The sequence below is a fragment of the Pseudophryne corroboree genome, chromosome 5, assembly GCF_028390025.1.
Source record: "Pseudophryne corroboree isolate aPseCor3 chromosome 5, aPseCor3.hap2, whole genome shotgun sequence".
NCBI classification, from domain to species: domain Eukaryota; kingdom Metazoa; phylum Chordata; class Amphibia; order Anura; family Myobatrachidae; genus Pseudophryne; species Pseudophryne corroboree.
Genome location: NC_086448.1, coordinates 553858775 through 553880315, shown reverse-complemented (window position 1 = coordinate 553880315; position 21541 = coordinate 553858775). Strand labels below are relative to the sequence as shown.

General features: G+C 43.4%; 1 protein-coding gene across 2 annotated transcripts in view; it reads right to left on the bottom strand.

The window, feature by feature from the left end:
• The window catches only part of CDKAL1 (CDK5 regulatory subunit associated protein 1 like 1), a 1663077-nt gene that overhangs the window by 133587 nt on the left and 1507949 nt on the right, over nt 1-21541 (bottom strand). The gene's annotated exons all lie outside the window — the stretch shown is intronic.

The window sequence follows — 21541 nt, the reverse complement described above, 5'->3', positions numbered from 1 at the left end:
AGGCCATATGACATCCAGCAAACACATATGGTTATAAATAGAGACAATCATGATATATCCATGATTGCAACTCAGCCCATCACCCAAGAAAAGAGTGTGTAACGGGAACGAATGCTATTGGACAATGCACCACCGCCACCTATAGTGTCACCAACTGCGAGTCCTTATGTGCTAAAACTCACCTAAGGTCAATTCCATCATGGTATATGATGGAAAGGAGGGTAGCAGATATAAACACCAAGGTAAAGGTCATAAATGCACACACAAAGTGTCACGTCTCTAAAATAACAATAGAACAAGGGTCATCAAACAAGACCAAGATAACTAGCCAGCAAAAGATCATCAAGGGGTCACACCGGACATACCTGAAAGTACATAAGCTGCTACTTAGATGCAGCAACAGGGCAGTATGGATACACTGGGTGCTGTATAACTAATGACAAAAAAAGATAATAAACTTCTAAGTCAATAACCTGAAGGTCACTATATCACACATGCCTTGCTAAAGTATTCACCCCCTTTGCATTTTTCATGTTTTGTTGCCTCACAACTTGGAATTAAAATGGATTGTTTGAAGGTTTGCACCATTTCATTCACAGAAGATGGCTACAACTTTGAAGATTTTTTTATTTTATTGTGAAGCAAACAACAAATAGGACAAAATAACAGAAAACTTCAGTGTGCATAACTATTCACCCCCCTAAAGTCAATACTTTGTAGAGCCACCTTTTGCGGCAATTACAGCTGCAAGTCGCTTTGGATAAGTCTCTATGAGCTTGCCACATCTTGCCACTGGGATTTTTGTCCATTCCTCAAGGCAAAACTGCTCCAGTTCCTTCATGTTGGATGGTTTCCGCTTGTGAAAAGCAATCTTCAAGTCTGACCACAGACTCTCAATTGGATTGAGATCTGGGCTTTGACTAGGCCATTCCAACACATTTAAATGTTTCCCCTTAAACCACTCGAGTGTTGCTTTAGCAGTATGCTTCGGGTCATTGTCCTGCTGGAAGGTGAACCTCCATCCCTGTCTCAAATCACAGGCAGACTGAAACAGGTTTTGTTCAAGAATATCCCTGTATTTAGCACCATCCATCTTTCCATCGACTCGGAACAGTGTCCCAGTCCCTGCTGCTGAAAAACATCCCCAGAGCATGATGCTGCCACCACCATGTTTCACTGAGGGGATGGTGTTCTTGGGGTAATGGGATATGTTGGGTTTGCGCCAGACATTACGTTTTCCTTGGTGGCTGAAAAGTCAAATTTTAGTCTCATCTGACCAGAGCACCTTCCTCCATACATTTGGGGAGTCATCCACATGCCTTTTGGCAAACTCAAAACGTGCCTTCTTATTTTTAACACTAAGTAATGTTTTTTTTTTCTGGCCACTCTTCCATAAAGCCCAGCTCTATGCTTATTGTGGTCACATGCGCAGATACACATGTCTCTGTTGTGGAACTCTGCAGCTCCTTCAGGTTTACCTTTGGTCTCTGTACTGCCTCTCTGATTGATGCCCTCCTTGCCCAGTCTGTGAGATTTGGTGACCAGCCCTCTCTTGGCAGGTTTGTTGTGGTACCATGTTCTATTTGAAGATGATGGATTTGATGGTGCTATGGGGGATCATCATAGATTTGGATATTTTTTTATAACCCAACCCTGACTTGTACTTCTCAACAACTTTGTCCCTGACTTGTTTGGAGAGCTCCATGGTCTTCATGGTGTGATGCCTCTTGCTTAGTGGTGTTGCAGCCTCTGGTGCCTTTCAGAAAAGGTGTGTTTATACTGACAGATCATGTGACACTTAGATTGCACACAGGTGGACTTCATTAAACTAATTATGTGACTTCTGAAGGTAATTGGTTGCACCAGAACTTTTGAGGGGCTTCATAGCAAAGGGGATGAATACTTATGCACATGACAATTTTCAAATTTTTATTTATACATTTTTTTTTTTTTTTTTTTTAAAGGTTTTATTGGGCGATTTACAGCAATACACAAAATCGGTATGTTTCACAGGAACAGAAACAAAAGATTATAGTATATGAATATACACAACAAAGAAACATTACAGCAATCAAATGAGTACATCTATTTTTGTTTTTTAAGCAAGGTGACAGAAGTAGGGTGAGAGAAAAGAGAAAGTCCCCTAGACCAATGGTGTGGCCAACCAGCCCAGGGGGATGGGAGAGCAGGAAAAAAAGAAGAAGAAAGAATAAGGAACAAGAGTGCGGGCAGAAAGGGGGACAAAAAGAAGAGAAGGAGGGGTCCGAGTGGTGGGACCCGGGCAGCCGATACAAAAAGGAGGGTACATAACTTAATTAGCTACAGAATGGGGAGGGGGCATTTTGAGAGGCGAGCCAGGGTGTCCATACTTTATCGAATGCCCTGGCAGATTGCCTAATGAGACTGGTCATATATTCCATCTTATAGACATACCAAATGTAGGCAATGACGGATTGCAAAGATGGTGGGGATGGCAGCCTCCAGGCCTTTGCAATCTGGCATGTCGTAGCAGTAGCTACATGACGTAATAGCTTGTTCTGGTGTTTAAAGTCGGGAGATCTAAAGGTAATAAGAAATATTTAGGATCCAGGGGGATTGGAATAGTGAATAAAAGCGAGAGAAGTTGAACAACGTCCTTCCATAAAGGTATTAATTTCGGGCAAGTCCACCAAATATGCATGTACGTCCCCTCAGCAGCACAACACCTCCAGCAACGGTCTGTAACATCAGGGTACATCGCCTTTAAGCGAGAGGGTACATAATACCAACGGTACAACAGTTTATACACATTTTCCTTTATCCTTACACAGATAGAGCTGGAGTTCGCATTACTCCATATTTCTCCCAATTCCTCCTCATCTAGAGTTGCACCTAGGTCTCTCTCCCAGGCCAATTCTCTGTGATCCTTGGGAGGGGCAGAGCCTTGCAATAGCAGAGCATAGAGGTCAGAAATAAGACCTTTCGTAGGAGAGCGTCTCATACATATATTTTCAAGAGTGGTGAGAGACCTAGAAGAGAGAGTAGTATGAACCCCGGAGTGGAAGTGCCTGAGTTGGAGGTATCGGAAGAATTCACTATGAGGGAGAGTGAATTGTGTCTGAATCTGAGTAAACAAAGGAAAAGATGAACTAGAGGTGATATCATTGAGAAAATGTACGCTCCCCCGTTTCCAGAGTGAGAAAGCAGATCTAACCACTCCCGGAGGAAAGGCAGGGTTATGGAACAGCGGTATGAGGGGGGACGGACTAGGGCAGTGATGGCTAACCTTGACACTCCAGCTGTTGTTGAACTACACATACCAGCATTCCCTGCATCAGTTTTAGCAAGCCCAAATAGCAAAACTGTAGCAGGGCATGCTGGGATGCGTAGTTCAACAACAGCTGGAGTGTCAAGGTTAGCCATCACTGGACTAGGGGCCAGCTGATGTTTTCTCATTACAAGGTCCCAAGTACACAAAGAGCGTGCCACCACAGGGTGAGATGAGGTGGCACGAGGGCGGATGGGTCTCGGAAGCCATAAGAGGGAAGAAAGCGTAGAGTCCCAACTCACCGGCTTCGATAGTTATCCAAACCCTGTCCGTCCCCGAGCCACACCACTGAACACAAGAAGCCATCTGAGCTGCATAGTAACGAAAAAGGACAGGAAAGATTGTCTCTTAGTTGGCGCACAAAAGGAAAAAGGATGATTTGATCTAAAATATAACTTTTAATAGTAATCAGTTAAAATAGATGTGAAATATATATAAAAAAATATATTTTATTAATAAAAGATATTATATCTGTTAAGGATATTCACTGTGTCACTTGTTTTATTTCCATTTGTATCATTGTTCTAAGGATCCAGACCACTCGTAATAGTCTGATAATTTCAGTATAAGCATATATCCACCAATAGTTGTGATTTATTAGATAGTGTGTCACACACCAGGGGACCTAAGAGAAAGCTTGTGTGGAATGTATAAATATATTACATTAAGATCTCCTTGCCACACTTTTAATTTATTACAGAAAAAGTATCTTGTAATGTAATGCACTTTTTAAGTGCGGTGCCATTTGTCCAACACCCCCGTCCTGTGATTTCTCATACAGGATTATTACTTGCCTGTTCGTATTATTAGGCTAAGTTATTGATGCATAGATACTGTAACAAATTAAATCATACAATGTTGCGATCCCCTTTTAAATTGACACAACACTGTAACCATTTACTTCTCTCCTGTAATAGGGAGGTTCGTGGATATAGTGGGATAAATTAATATATATTGTGCTTTATGTTCAGCATCATACGTGTATCTTTACAGTTTTATCCCATTGTACTATAGATAAAGGGCCATTGAGGGTAAGAAGTAACCACAATATTTTGTATCATGTAACTATAATTTTACACGTGTGTGTATGTGTTTGATCACTTCATACTTATGCCGTCTGATTTGGCATACGATATTAATGTTATAATTAATCTCTCATATGTTTCTCACAAAATAAAGGTGCAAAGCCACTGGGATATATGACATGTGTTATTCCTGCACACATACGTCCGGCCGTACACAGTTTGCAGTGGTTTTTCTATTACACGTGTTGTCACTTAGCCGCAATCAGGGTATCATTACAGCAGCTGTTTGAATTATAAGTACGATCTATACCGATTCCCCCCTGAATTCGTTACTGAGAGGATCAGTGCTTTTTCTATTGCAGGTATTATGATTTAACCACCATCAGTGTATACCTGCAGCAGCTGTTTTACTTATTAGTTCATACTATACAGATTCCCCCGAGTCCAATATTAACGGTGTCCGTACTTATTTTATTGCGGGTGTTATAATTTAATCACCATCAGTGTATCACTGCAATCTGTTTTAATTGTAAATGTAATTTGTACTGGTTTTCCCAAATTCAATGCTGAGAGCTTCAGTGCTTTTGCGGATATATTTTTGATCTTCGTCAGTACCTCCCTATACCAACTATAAATACGTCTGTAGCGCATGCATTCGTCCTACTGCCTAATCATGTGGCTCTCTTGGTTAATCAGCACCTCACTATAGCAACTACTGATGCATATGTGATACCTATTGTATTGGTTCACACAGATCCGTTGCTAGCAATATCCATACACATTTTCTTGCTACATATACGTGTGGTTCTCTTAATAGCTCCCTCGGCTCCCTCCTTATCTGGCTAAGTTATTATTCTATCAATACGAGTGGTCCTATTCCTATATCACATATTCATTAGCTGTATTGCATTTAAACAAGTGATTTCAACATTTTCAGTGAATAAAACAGGCAATTTTATGCCGCTCTGAAACGCCACCTATTCCTCTATCACATATTCAATAGCTATATTGCATTTAAACAGGTGGTTTCAGCATTTTCAGTGAAGCTGGAAGCTTCACTGAAGCTGATGTGAAACGTGCACGTTGGTGGCGTTTCAGAGCGGCATAAACTTGCCTGTTCCATTCACTGAAAATGCTGAAACCACCTGTTTAAATGCAATATAGCTATTGAATATGTGATAGAGGAATAGGTGGCGTTTCAGAGCGGCATAAAATTGCCTGTTTTATTCACTGAAAATGTTGAAATCACTTGTTTAAATGCAATACAGCTAATGAATATGTGATATAGGGATAGGACCACTCGTATTGATATAATAATAACTTAGCCAGATAAGGAGGGAGCCGAGGGAGCTATTAAGAGAACCACACGTATATGTAGCAAGAAAATGTGTATGGATATTGCTAGCAACGGATCTGTGTGAACCAATACAATAGGTATCACATATGCATCAGTAGTTGCTATAGTGAGGTGCTGATTAACCAAGAGAGCCACATGATTAGGCAGTAGGACGAATGCATGCGCTACAGACGTATTTATAGTTGGTATAGGGAGGTACTGACGACGATCAAAAATATATCCGCAAAAGCACTGAAGCTCTCAGCATTGAATTTGGGAAAACCAGTACAAATTACATTTACAATTAAAACAGATTGCAGTGATACACTGATGGTGATTAAATTATAACACCTGCAATAAAATAAGTACGGACACCGTTAATATTGGACTCGGGGGAATCTGTATAGTATAAACTAATAAGTAAAACAGCTGCTGCAGGTATACACTGATGGTGGTTAAATCATAATACCTGCAATAGAAAAAGCACTGATCCTCTCAGTAACGAATTCAGGGGGGAATCAGTATAGATCGTACTTATAATTCAAACAGCTGCTGTAATGATACCCTGATTGCGGCTAAGTGACAACACGTGTAATAGAAAAACCACTGCAAACTGTGTACGGCCGGACGTATGTGTGCAGGAATAACACATGTCATATATCCCAGTGGCTTTGCACCTTTATTTTGTGAGAAACATATGAGAGATTAATTATAACATTAATATCGTATGCCAAATCAGACGGCATAAGTATGAAGTGATCAAACACATACACACACGTGTAAAATTATAGTTACATGATACAAAATATTGTGGTTACTTCTTACCCTCAATGGCCCTTTATCTATAGTACAATGGGATAAAACTGTAAAGATACACGTATGATGCTGAACATAAAGCACAATATATATTAATTTATCCCACTATATCCACGAACCTCCCTATTACAGGAGAGAAGTAAATGGTTACAGTGTTGTGTCAATTTAAAAGGGGATCGCAACATTGTATGATTTAATTTGTTACAGTATCTATGCATCAATAACTTAGCCTAATAATACGAACAGGCAAGTAATAATCCTGTATGAGAAATCACAGGACGGGGGTGTTGGACAAATGGCACCGCACTTAAAAAGTGCATTACATTACAAGATACTTTTTCTGTAATAAATTAAAAGTGTGGCAAGGAGATCTTAATGTAATATATTTATACATTCCACACAAGCTTTCTCTTAGGTCCCCTGGTGTGTGACACACTATCTAATAAATCACAACTATTGGTGGATATATGCTTATACTGAAATTATCAGACTATTACGAGTGGTCTGGATCCTTAGAACAATGATACAAATGGAAATAAAACAAGTGACACAGTGAATATCCTTAACAGATATAATATCTTTTATTAATAAAATATATTTTTTTATATATATTTCACATCTATTTTAACTGATTACTATTAAAAGTTATATTTTAGATCAAATCATCCTTTTTCCTTTTGTGCGCCAACTAAGAGACAATCTTTCCTGTCCTTTTTCGTGTCTTCAACCTTATTGTCTATGGCGGCACCCCCAACATATGATAGTGAATTAACACCACAATACATGTATTAATGGGGCTTACACTATATCATAAAGAACACATGACTAACCTTTTGACTGGTGCAAAAGTTTTCCCCATTCCCTTTGTCCCTTTTCACTGGAGCTGCATAGTAATAATACTTAAAATTGGGTATGCCTAAACCTCCACACCAGGAAGGTCGTTGTAACAATGGGAGTTTAATTCTGGGGTGTTTATTGGCCCAAACGAAACGGGAGGTTTGATGCTGTAGGAATTTAAACACGTAGGGGGGAATATAGATCGGGAGCGTTTGGAAAACATATAAAATCCTAGGGAGAACGTTCATCTTTACGGAGTTGGCACGTCCAATCCATGAAATGAAATAAGAAGACCAAGTTTGAAGATCCGCGCGAATTTGGTCCAAAAGTCGTGGGAAATTCGCTTGAAAGAGTTGATGGTGTCTGTGGGTTAAGTAAATACCTAGATATTTGAGTTTTCGGTTATGCCAGGAGAACGGGAATGTCGATTCAAGTTGTGTCCTAGACGCAAGGGTAATGTAAAAATCGAGTACTTCTGTTTTAGTAGTATTAATCTTATAACCTGAGTATTGCGAGTAAAGGTCTATCTCAGAGAGGAGAGGAGGAAGTGACGATGCTGGGTTAGTAAGAGAAATTAATACATAGTCAGCGTAAAGTGCAATTTTGTGTTCTGTGTGGCCAATTTGAATTCCTTTAATATTCAGGTTGAGACGAACCCTAGCCGCTAAAGGTTCCATAATGAGGGCAAAAATCAAGGGCGAGAGTGGACATCCTTGCCTGGTACCATTAGATATCTCAAAACTTGGGGAGGTGATCCCATTGACCGAGACCCGCGCCGAGGGGTTGCGATATAAAGCAGAGACACCATCATAAAACTTACCGGAAAAGCCCATGTGTTGGAGAACAAAGAAGGCGAAAGGCCACGAAATGCGATCAAACGCCTTCTCCGCGTCCAAGGCTAATAACAGGGAAGGGGATTTTCGCTGATGGGTAGAGTGGATAACATCAATGGCCCTCCTGGTGTTATCAGAGGCCTGTCGGCCAGGGATAAATCCAACCTGATCGGGATGTACCAGTTCAGTAAGGAGGGGGGCCAGTCTCTGAGCCAAAATTTTTGCATACATTTTCAAATCGACATTTAGCAATGAGATAGGCCTATAATTGCCGCACTGGATGGGGTCTCTGTCAGGTTTAGGGATCACCACAATATCGGCTTGGGTAGTTGCTGGAGCAAAGGATGCGCCCCCTAAGATCTGGTTAAAGAGGACAGTAAGGTGAGGGGCTAATATTTTAGCAAAGTGTTTATAATATTGCGCCGTGAAACCGTCAGGGCCGGGAGCAGCGGAGGTCCGCATGGATTTCACGGCTGTTAACGTCTCCTCTACTGAGATATCCTGATTCAGAGTGTCTAATTGAGCTGTGGAAATGTTTGGCAGTGGGGTCGAGGACAGGTAGGAATGTAACTTCTCTGGGTCGAGGGAGGGGGAGTGCACCGAAGTCGTCAAGTTATAAAGAGAGCTATAATAGTCCCTAATCTCTTCAACCATATGTTTAGGGTCATAAGTAAAATCATTCAAAGTTCGGGAATACAGTTTGTCAATTGCGCTATTCGCTTGTTTACATCGCAATTTGTTCGCCAGTAGGGAATCTAATTTGTCCGCTTTGTCATAAAATTTCTGATTTAACTTTCGAAGAATGAGGGCCGCACGACAAGACAAAAGCGCGTTCAGTTGGCCTTGTAAATTAGTCATTTGCGTAAGTAAAGCAGGGCAGGGAGTTAGCTTATGCTGGGTGGCCAAGGAAGCTATTTGAGATTCTAATAAGTATCTCCTGTGTTGCTTTTTTGCGAAGCGAGGAGGTCCGTGCCACAAGAAGACCCCTCAAGGTGGCCTTATGAGCCTCCCAAATTATACCAGAAGAGACATCAGGTGTGTTATTCTCCGTAAAATATTGTTCTATCGCCAGTTGTATGTCCGCGGAAACTGACGGGTTAAGCAACAGGGACTCGTCAAATCGCCATTTGCGAGCAGCGTGTGCAGAATGATATAGATCGATAAGAACATAGACACCGGAATGGTCAGTCCAAATGAAGGGGGGTTATTCCTGCGTCAGCGATTCTAGAAGCAATGGAGGACGAGATGTGTAACATATCAATCTGGGTGTAGTGTTGATGTGGGGCTGAGTAGTGAGTATAATCTCTGGCAACAGAGTGACAGAGACGCCACGAGTCCCGTAGGTCATAAAATTTAAGGGAGGCTGCAAGCGTGTGTGAAGCTCTAGAGGCTAGGGGGGGACCAGTCCTATCTAATAGGGGGTCAAGAATAGTGTTAAAATCCCCGCCCAATACAATGTGACCCTGTGCAACCCTGCCAATGTGACGAAAGAGGGAGTGAAAAAATTGGGGTTGATCCTGGTTAGGAGCATAGACAGAGATAAGTGTTAAGACTTCAGAGCGGAGGGTACCAATAACCATCAAATACCGACCATCTGAATCCGCTATAGTTTTGGTATGTATAAATGGAATATGACGATTAATTAAGATTGCAACCCCACGTTTTTTACAATCCGCTGAAGCAAAAAAAGTCTGCGCAAATTGCCTACCACGGAGTTGGGTGTGGGAGCCCGTAAGGTGAGTTTCTTGGAGAAAAACTACATCCGCTTTCTCACGTCTACAAGCGCCCAGGAGCACCGTCCATTTTTTGGGGGAGTTGAGGCTGTTTACATTAACGGATAATATCTTTAGGGGCATGGTGGCCTATGCAAAAATAGAGGCCCTCCAGGGCCAAACTGGCCATAAAAAAAGAAGAGCAAGTGAAAGGGCTACCCGGATAGTAGAGAGAATGGGGGGAAAAGAAGGCCACAGAAGGAAAGCAGAGAAAAGCAAGAAGAGGGGAGAAAAAGCCCACTCGGGCAGAAACCCTGTAAAAATGGGGCCCATATCAGGACCGCCAAACAAAGGAAAAACATAATCAATAAAGTCATCAAAGAAGGGAGCATGGGGGTAGTGGTATGAACCAACATATCAGGCTGTGCGGCCTGACCGAGAACAAATTGGCCGTGACCAGAGATGTATACAACATGGAGATAGAACCTGTGTCAAGAAAGAAGGGAAGGAGGAGGGAGATGGGGGGGGGGCAGGAAGGAGGGTGATGGGAGGGGTACATCAAAAGGGAATAACGTAATAACATATGGTCCATATATCAAAATAAGGAGCGTAGGACCAAACTGCTAAACAACATTGTGTAACAAAGGACATATAGGCACAGTGTATAATGACATATGTAACAGGTGGAGCCTCTGAAGAACTATCATACAGAGTACCTGAGTTAAACCAAGGGGGTCCACGGAACTGGGACCGAATCAACCAATTCCGCGGAGGTCCCCTAGTAGTAAAAAATAAACAAAACACACTATTGTCAAGGTATATAGAACATTATGCACAAAATATCAAATCAACCTCTAGGAAGGAATGAAGGAGGTCTGGAGAGCAAAGGATGGTCAGTCCAGTCCAGGGGGGATCTCCAGCAAACAAATGCAAAGGCACAGTGAAATCAAAAGAAGGGAGGAGGGCGGGAGATCAGGATGGGGCATCATCACCATCCCTATGGCGAGACACTCTCGACCAGTCCGGCTGTGGCGAGCGGGATCGTTGAGGTTTTGGCAAAGCAGCTGGGTCGACAGAAGAGGACGTAGATTTCGCGAGAAGATCAAGCTTGTGTAGCAATTCTTGCCCTTGTGCCAGGGTCTTAATAACGTAGTTGATGCCATTAAAAGTAAGCTGCAACTGGAAGGGGAATCCCCAGCGGTATCGGATTTGGTGTTGGCGTAGAAGCCTAGTAATCGGTTGAAGGTCCCGCCATTTCTGAATGGTCGAGGGCGCCAAGTCCTGGTAAATTTGCAATTGCATACCCCGGAAGGTTATGTCGGAGGAATCCTGGACAGATTCAATTATTTTTTCCTTCGAGCGGAAATAATGGAGACGGGCTATAATGTCCCGAGGAGGTTGTGATGTGGAAGGTTTGGCCCGCAAGGCTCTATGCCAGAGGTTCTCAAACTCGGTTCTCGGGGGCACACACAGTGCATGTTTTGCAGGTAACCCAGCAGGTGCACAGGTGTATTAATTACTCACTGACACATTTTAAAAGGTCCACAGGTGGAGATAATTATTTCACTTGCGATTCTGTGAGGAGACCTGCAAAACATGCACTGTGTGTGCCAACGAGGACCGAGTTTGAGAACCTCTGCTCTATGCGCTCTGTCAAAAAGGCAGTCTTCATCAGATAAGTCTGGGGCCAAGTGCTGGAAAAGATCTTTCAAGAAGGAGGGCAACGTAGAGCTCTGGACTGACTCCGCCACGTTACGTATTCGCAAGTTATTGCGACGGGACCGGTTCTCTTGATCTTCCTGGTGCTCCTTCAGCGTCTCAACTTCAGTGTGAAGCCTCGAGAGCTCGTGGTCTAAACGCAGTTGTGAGCGACATAAAACATCGATCTTCGTCTCCAAAGTATCTGTACGGTGTCCAAGCGAGGCAATCTCCCTTTTGAATTCCGAAACAGCATTGGACAATTCCTGTTTGAAGGCTGTTTGCACGCCCTCTAGGAGGCCGGACATTACTGCCTGTATCTGAGGGTCAATACCTAATTCTGAAGAACGTGGGGACGAAGGAGACTTCGGGGAGTGCGCCAAGTTCTGGGAACCCTTAGCCTTGCTGCCGAAGAAGTTTGTGGGAGCCTGAGGGGCCTTCTTGTTCCTTTGTGACATAATGAGGGCCGGTAGGGGAGAGGTCTACATTTTCCAGTAAAGTTGCAATAGAGAGGGGAAGGGAGTGGCGAGGTAGGGAGAGGTAATTGACACAGGTGAGTTATGAGGCGGTCAGGCCGGCCATGATATATTATTCATCCAGAGACCATTGCGCCCACATGGAGCACTGGGGCCAGGCTGAGTAGGTAGATATAACGAAGAGAGTATACCGAAGCAGTGGGTAACAGTGACCACTGGAGGGGGCACTGTATCAAAAATAAACAAGCAGAATCCACGCAGGGAAGGTTAATCACAGATCACTGTAGCAACATAATTATATAACTATTGTGCCTCTTGGCAGATGACTGGCATCCCTCCGCGGTTTTCCTGCAGATGAAAGCCCAATAACCTACAGATGATGGGGAATCGCTTGCTAACGGCAGGCAGTGGGTGTGCAGGAGAAAGGATGGGTTTTCACAGACAGTGGTGCGTTTTATTCAGACCCTAGGACCTCCAGGCCACCCTCTGCCAGGCCAATCAGACAACACTGTGTGGAGTGTGGACACTGTTATATTATCTCTGTGCCCAGCAAGTGTGGGCACTATTGTAATATCCCCATCTCCAGTGAGCAGTGATCCAGGCTGGGCAGCTCCGGGTGGGGAGAAAGCCAACCCGCACGTCTGTGCTGGCAGGCAGTGAGACCCGTCTCCCAGCGCCGCCTCGCACCTTGACGCCGCCTCGCACCTTGACGCGCGTCTCAGCGGAGGACACAGTACTTTTGATGCCACAGCAGGCGCTTCTGCAGGCGGGGAACAGAGGGCCGCGGCTCGTCGTGTCCTCCGATGCTCCGATCCAGGCGAGAGGCAGTGAGGGAGCTGGCAGAGAGGCAGGGGGGGAGCCGTAGGCAGCAGCAGCAGCAGCGCGTCAGGTCCCCGGGTCTGTGCAGTGCAAGCACCGCGGCTCCGGCAAGGGACCGGGACGCTGCTCAGGCGGGGCGAGGATGCACGATCCCTGCGTCTCCGCCGAGTATAGTGGAGAGATCTGCGGGCCGTTCAGAGGGGGAACCAGGCGGCTAGGCACAGCGGTGTCAGGCGCAACCCGGGCCCTCTAACGGCAGCTTCTGGTCCGGCTCTGGCGGCAATCGAGGTCCCGGCTGGAGGTGGACGGGAGGGCCGCAACCCGCAGAGGGACAGGAGGTCTCTCCCGGCTCCGCGGACACCTATCCCGACAGCACAACAGGCAGCACCAGGGAGGGGGCACTATATGGGGTGAGACTGGCAGCAGTAAAGGGGTCTAGAGATGCCTAATTTGCCGGGTGGATACAGAGCCTCAGCGAGAGACATCCAGTCGTGATGGCTGCCAAGCCACGCCCCTTATTTATAAAAAAAAATTATATAAATGTTTCTCATTTCACTTCACCAACTAAGGGTGTTTACACACGGTGAGATCCCTGCCCAGACAGCACAGATTGTACAGATTTTGACTATCTGTGCTTGAGATTTGTCTATGTATGATTTTGACTAAGTGCCAATTTTGATTATACTTTGTACTAGATTGTACACTAGATAGTCAAGATTGACTTGCCTGCACAGTCTATCTAGCCTTACGATACCGACCCCATGGGAGCGCGCATCGGGATCGAATCTGTATCGCAAGATGCCTAGCGCCATGAGATATGCACTAACTTTTCATAAGATTTTGACTATATAGTCAAAATCTCACATTTATATCACCGTGTGTACACACGGTGTTTACACACAGTAAGATCCTTGCTATGCCCGATTTTCACTTGCGATTTCCCTTGAACTCCCCGGAGCCCAGATAGCACAGATTTTGACTAACTTTTCTTGAGATATGGACTATGTGTGCTTACGATTTTGGCTTATGTGAGATTTTGGCTTATGTGAGATGTCATTGACATGTGAGATGAACACCGATCTAGCAAGGATTGACTTGCCTGCACAGTCTATCTTTTCTTGCGATGCCGACCTGGCGGGACAGCGCATCGGGATCGCAAGGTGACTTTCACCTTGCGATCTGCACTAACTTTTCTTGCGATTTATATATAGTAAAAATTGAAAAAGTATCTCACCGTGTGTACACACCCTTAGACTATTTTGTGCAGAACCATCACATAAAATTAAGATTAAAAAAATAAAAAAATTAAATTACAGGTTGTAATGTAACAAAATAGGTAAAAAGCCAAGGGAGGTGAATACTTTAGCAAGGCACTATAGATAATACAAATATCAACTATCTTATAGTCATCACATGTAACAATATTAAGCAAGTTATCTTTACAAATTAAAATATCACTTGATATCATGTTAATCAGTATAGCAACAGTTAAAGGCAATTTTTAGTTTATTTCACTGATCAACATACTTAAAATACAAATAATAAATTGTTAGATCAATTTCACTAAACTGAAGTAAAGCATGCTTATGATGACAATGAATAGTTGAGTATCATATGAACTATTCTGTCATTAATATGACTGAACAACCAGAGTACAATATATAAGAACAGGACTGGTACTTCCATTAGGCAACTGCATAGGGAGCTGTGACCCGAGGAGGCAGCCTGCTGAAGTGGCCTGGGACAAAAATGAAGGATGTCTGACATGCTGCAGGGAGTGAATAGATTAACAGATGTTGAGAGAGAGTATTGATAGGTGCAGGTTGGGGGGATTTAATGGGTGCTGAGAGTGAAGGTATTCATAGGTGCTGGGTGGGGTGGAGGGGGGTTAATGAATGTTGAAAGGGGAATAAGTGTTGGGGGAGAGTGATTTAATAGGAGTTGGGTGGTGGCAGGTTAGTGGGTGCTGAAAGTTGGGTTAATGTTGCTGGGAGTGAATTGATTAATAGCTTTTGGTTTGGGGAGGATAGTGAGTGCTGAGTAGGTGGTTAATAGGTGCTGGGTGAGGGGAGGCTACTTGGTACTCAGAGGGGATTAACAAATTTTGGTGGTGAATGGACAAATGGGTGCTTGAGGTTTATGGATTAATAGGTGCTGGGGGGAATAAAGGGTGCTGACAGTGTAGACAAATGTGTTAATTGTTGTGAAGTATGTAAATTGATTAATGGGTAGTGGAAGGTTCATGGGTTCTGATTGTGGAAAAATGTGTTAAAGGATGCTGTGAGGGTGACTTGCTAAATACTTTAGTTTCTTAGATGTAGATTTACTAAAGTGCAGGTTTACAGAAGTGGTAATGTTCCTCATAGAAACCAGTCATTTTCTAGCTATTAACTTCTAGAAGGTGCTATATAAATGATAAGTAGAATCTGACTGGTTGCTATGGGCAAAATCTTCCCTTCTGTAAATCCCACTTTAGTAGGTATAACCCATAGAGAGGAACAGGTTAACGAGTGCTGAGTGGGTGAATTGATTAATAGATTCTTGAAGGGAATGGATGTGGGGAAATGGATAAATGAGTGCTGGTTCGTGAATGGATAACTAGGTTTCTAGGGGAGGGACGCTAATGGGTGCTGACAGTGTGGATGCATGTGTTAATGAGCGCTAGTATAGATCATTAATGGATTCTTGGAGAGGAATGGATTAATGGGTGCTGAATGGGAGAAGTTAATGGATGCTCAGTGGGGGGTGAATTTGTAAATGGAGGACAAGGTGAATGAGCATATTGGGTGTTCTGGTTCTGCAACAAAGTGTAATACAGTTGCAGTCAGTACGTGCACATGACAAATGACTCACCCAGTTGTCATAGACTTTGGTAAACACGTACAACATGTGTGGTTTTATGTAAATGGATTGGAAGGATATATTGAGAGATTAGGGGTGGTAATGTGAACCTTTGCCTAGGGCACCTAGAAACCTCGCACCGGTCCTGACAGGACACTATTATATTAAAATACAACAGGTTACTGACAACATTAGTTTGAAACGTTAAAAACCCCTTAAAGGCTATATATGATATGCATGTTCTAGTGGGATATGCTAGTAAATGTAGACAGAAAACCTAAGACAAAGGCTACTTTGATAATCTAAACTGCTCTGGAAAGAAACAGAAGTTAAAATCTGGTTTCTTTGAATAGGACATATAAGTTATCTTAAATCATATTTGATGATATCATTTATTTCCCCCTGTGTGCGGAACATGCATGCTCTACAATTATGCACTTCAATCAAAGAAATTGTTTAAAAATGTGATAACCAAAGTGTATACAAATCATTAGACTCATTTGTTTACTTCAAATATTAAGTAATTCATGTCATAGCAACCAATCAAACCACTGTTCAGTATATCTAAATCTTTCTCTTCCCTTTGCAATATGTTTGCACATAATCTACAACTCTTTTCCCTTGCACCATTTTTATTTGACCAATGTCTCCCAGTAAGTGAATGACACTGATGAAATGTCTGCGTTACCAGTAGCATGCACAAATCACAGCCTGAATAAGAACAATGTGAAAGCATACAGCATTTAGAAAGTTCTTTAGGTCCAAGACAGTGATTGTTACTGTTTCACACACGCAGTTTCAACTTGGCCAATTATTTAGCCTTTCAGAATGTACAATGTTAAATTAGGCTTTTCTAGGTAGAGACGGGCTTTCTTTGCAGTGCACACAGAAAATAAAAGCATTAAAAAAGAAGATATACAGCAGACAGGGCTTGTTGGATTGAATACAAAAAGCCCTCTCTTTATTCTTTGTGAAAAGGCTGATCACCACGGAGAGCAGATGGAGTTTACGTGACTCAGTAATGCATTAGCTGCCACACGTTCATCTGCATGTCCCAGAGCAACACACACAAAATGGTTGCACAGATGAGATGTGCCACATCACGCACACACAGCAAATGCAAAGCCTGTACTTCTCATTAGAAAGCTTACTGGCTGCGGTCCTTAATTTGTATCCCTTATTCTATCTTTTAGATTGTAAGTTCGCAAGAGCAGGGACTTCTTTCCTCATGTGCCATTCCTTTTCTTACTTACACTCTTATACTTCATACTCCCTTTGATGGCACCTAACCCCGGGTTTTCCATACCTGTCCTATATTGTCTTGAACTGTAAGTGCGGTTTTCTTGTTTGCTCATTTGATTATGTACTGTGTAATGGGCGCTGCGGATTCCTTGTGGCATCATATAAATAAAGGATAATAATAATAATAATAATATTAATATCCATCCCGTGCCTTAAATTACTATCATTTCTATGTAATACGTTCTACAGACTCTATAATGAGAATAATTGTATTACACAGTGACGTGCGGTGAGGTCACTGGTTGGGGAGGCACTGGCAGCTAACAAGCCCCCCCCCCCCCGAAAAATTAAAAATGAAAGTGTGGGCCCCCAACACATCAGTAAAACCAGCACTAGGCAGAACCAGCCAGGGGGAGTAATGCCATAGCAGGGGAGACACTCAGTGTGGTGTCCCCCTGCCATAACATTAATCTGCCCCCCCCCCCCCCAGCCAGTCAGCCCAGGGTTGGAATTCCTCGGAAAGTGGAAACCCCAAAAAATAAAAATGGGGTCCCCCCTCCTGAGCAATAACCAGCACTGGGCTGATAGCCCAGTGCTATGCCCCGCACCCCTGGTGGCGGTGGGTGCGGGGTTCATTGTGTGTTAATATTGTTCTTTACAGGTGGCCTACAGGTCCCAGCAAGCCTGCCCCAGCATGCTGGCACTTGGAGAACCACAAGTGCCAGCATGCCCGGACATAAAGGGCCTGCTGGCACCTGTAGTCCACCTGCAAAGAATAGTAATATTGTTCTCTACAGGTAGCCTACAGGTCCCAGCAAGCCTGCCCCAGCATGCTGGCACTTGGAGAACCACAAGTGCCAGCATGCCCGGACATAAAGGGCCCGCTGGCACCTGTAGTCCACCTGTAAAGAAAATATTAAAATAAAACCACACGTCTTGAAAATAAGCTTTATTAAACTGGGTCTTCACCTGGGGGCAGCGGCCTTTAAGCTCTTTTGCGTGGCCGCCGCCTTCCCAGGGCTTCCGGCGTCTTCACCTGGGGGGCGCCACCCCCCCAGGGCTTCCAGCGTCTTCACCTGGTGGGCTGCGGCTGCTAAGCTCTTTTGCATAGCCGCCGCCCAGCCAGGACTTCCGGCGTCTTCTTTCTTCAGGAGCTCTTCACTGCTCCTCCTCCGCCGTCGAACTGACTCTCCTCCGCCTCGCGCTGACTTATATAAGTCAGCCGGAGGGGGCGGGGCGATGACGCGGCGAGCCGTGATTGGCTCGCGGCGGCCATCTTGAATTTCAAAAATGACGCTGAGGCGCCATTTTTTAAACTGGAACCGCTCCGCTGCCAAACTCTGCAGGATAAAGGTAAATTTACGCAGCCGCACCGCCACCGCAACCCGCCGCCCGCACCATCGCCGCATCCAGCCGCCCGCACCTCCTCCGCCAGCGTCGCCCACACAGTGATTGACAGCGGATCCAGTGACGGATCCGCTGGCCAATCACTGTGGTCTCACTGACAGGGGCGTGCTTTCATAGGTTGAAAGCATGTCCCTGTATGAAAGCGGCACCACTAATGGTGCCGCTTTCCCATATATTTTCAATGGGCTTTTACAGCCCATGGCTAGTCCCCGCCCGTGCCCGCCCCCCGCTCCCCATAATTTCCCCAGTGACAACGGGAGGCACCACGATCGGTGCCTCCCAAACACAAAAAGAAAACAGCAATGCAAAGAATAATATTAAGAAGATACATATGACACAGAATATGTGTCATATGCATCTTCTTTGTATTATCTTAATCATTAATGACAGGGGAGGCACTGCCTCCCCTGCCTCCCCTGACTGCACGTCCCCGATATTACACAATAATACTACTGTACTACAAAAGCAAAGTTCATTTTACAAAAGTCATTATGCTTATATTCCTTCGTTTCTCTCAAGAAACACAAGTTGTAAAACACCTTTGAACCCAGTAATACACTTAAAAATATAATACACCAAAGCATCCTGTAGCTTAATGAAATTGTGTTGCTGCAGTATTTACAGAGTCGTGTGCTGTATACAGTAACAGCAGTGAAAAGAATGAAGGCAGCTTACAAGAGGGCTTATCAGTGTAAGTGTATGGTAACATAAATACAATCTAAGGTTGAGGCTTTCTGCACTAGACTAAAACATGCTGTATGTGCAAGTACTGTATACGGGTTTTGTATGTGAACTTAAGAGCAGGGCCCTCTGACCTCTCTGTCTGTTAATACCCACACTTGTTTTAGAACTGTGTTAGTTCCCACGTGTATAGTGCAATCATATATGAGGGTTCTATATAAATAAATATTAAATATGTTATTTATGCTACTTGTTTTAAGTCAAAACACAAAAAGGCACTGGCTTCTGTCTAGTGCGCAAGGGATAGGTGCAGCCTGAATCAAATTTCCACCATGGGGGCGTCTCCCACACCTCCAGAAAATATACAATGTGAAACAGGGAATTGGTGAAAATGATAAATGGCGATCCTCTAAATGGGTACTAAATATAAATCACAAAAGCATATGGAAAACAAGAAATATCTCAGCAGTATACATTCCTGTATGCCACTTGTATCTTCAGCATGTAATGAAATCCACCGCACTCTGTTAGATATTCGTCCTCTTGATTAATTCCCTCTCAGAGTAGACATGAAATAGAGGAAATGCGGACAGAATAGTGCACCAACGTTTTTCAATATATGACAAGCACAACAACATGAAACATAAAATCTTCAGTAAAATCCAGTCTGAATAAAATTGAGACACACAGGTAGCATGAGAGAAGCCCAGTGGGCAAAAAAAGGTGTGCAATTACCGGACACTCTGAGAACCAAGAGGCTCTCAGAATAGTTTGATTGTAAAAGTACCAGGTGGCCTCCCGGGTTTTCAGCCTCCTGGATCCGATAAGTGCCTCCACTAGGTGCCAACTAGGTGTTCTCCCTGCTCCTCACCAACGCGTTTCAGGTCCTGTCTGGACCCTTTTTCAAGGTAGTGTGTCTCCACAAGTACATTCCAATGCCAGGGACACTGCAGCTATTCACACAACCGAAAGAAGAATCTAAAACCAACCAGAAAAACAACTAAACAGTGACAGCACTCTTTAAATAAAGACGTTTTTCATTGTCTATTTGAATGTATCTGGACTGAAAGACAGCTGCCCCAGTAAAAGCATTTCTGTTTATGGAGATCACGGTTGCCTAGCAACATAATACGGACTGAGAGGGCGTAAGTGACGCGCCCGGCTGAAATATAGTTGGGGCTGAAGCGACGACACGAGAGGAGTCTATGTGAACACCGTGAGAAGACGCGTGTGTTTATTCCCGAACTCACGTCACGTGACACGGAAGCCGGAGTGGTTGCTGTGGCAACCGGAAATAACAGCACGGGGGCGGCCATTTGCACACAGGTGTAAACATTAATGATAGAACATTTTATTGGTGGACTGTACAATAAAGAGTGGAGCTAGGATTGTGGGGACACTACCTTGAAAAAGGGTCCAGATAGGACCTGAAACGCGTTGGTGAGGAGCAGGGAGAACACCTAGTTGGCACCTAGTGGAGGCACTTATCGGATCCAGGAGGCTGAAAACCCGGGAGGCCACCTGGTACTTTTACAATCAAACTATTCTGAGAGCCTCTTGGTTCTCAGAGTGTCCGGTAATTGCACACCTTTTTTTGCCCACTGGGCTTCTCTCATGCTACCTGTGTGTCTCAATTTTATTCAGACTGGATTTTACTGAAGATTTTATGTTTCATGTTGTTGTGCTTGTCATATATTGAAAAACGTTGGTGCACTATTCTGTCCGCATTTCCTCTATTTCATGTCTACTCTGAGAGGGAATTAATCAAGAGGACGAATATCTAACAGAGTGCGGTGGATTTCATTACATGCTGAAGATACAAGTGGCATACAGGAATGTATACTGCTGAGATATTTCTTGTTTTCCATATGCTTTTGTGATTTATATTTAGTACTTGTTTTAAGTGTATAGTTTTGGCACGGATCGTACCATGTTTAACAGTTGTGACATGTTGCCTACTGGCAGTAGCTAAAATCATACTATAGATTTTTTTCTGGTGTCTGTGGTATGCCTTTTCTCTGAGTGATGTAACTTTCTAAGTGAGAGGGGTATATTTATGAAGTACAAATGGACTGGTAGACCTCTCAGATAAACATAAAGATGTGGTTCTTATCTTTGGCATAACACAGAGAATAAAGCTTCTATAAGTTTATAAATGTATTGTGTTAATCAACCATATAAAATAGAGGATCACTGGCTTCACTTTTTTTTTTTATTAAAAAAAACAGATGTATTGTTTCACTCTGGTAAAAAATGTGTTGTTTGTTACAGCATGACTGCTGCATTCGCTGTGGACCACTATTTTCCATATTGTAAAAAAAAAAAAAAATCCAGTCACCTTATTACTTGCATTAAAACTCAGCACCTGCATGTAGTATAAATAATTTTTGGCAGTGAATAAAATTGACAATAAAATCTCACAAGACTGTTCTATGATAATGTACCATGAATTAAAAGAATCAGTAAATAAAGAACTGAAAATCTCTCCATGCTCCATAAATTGATGTTATC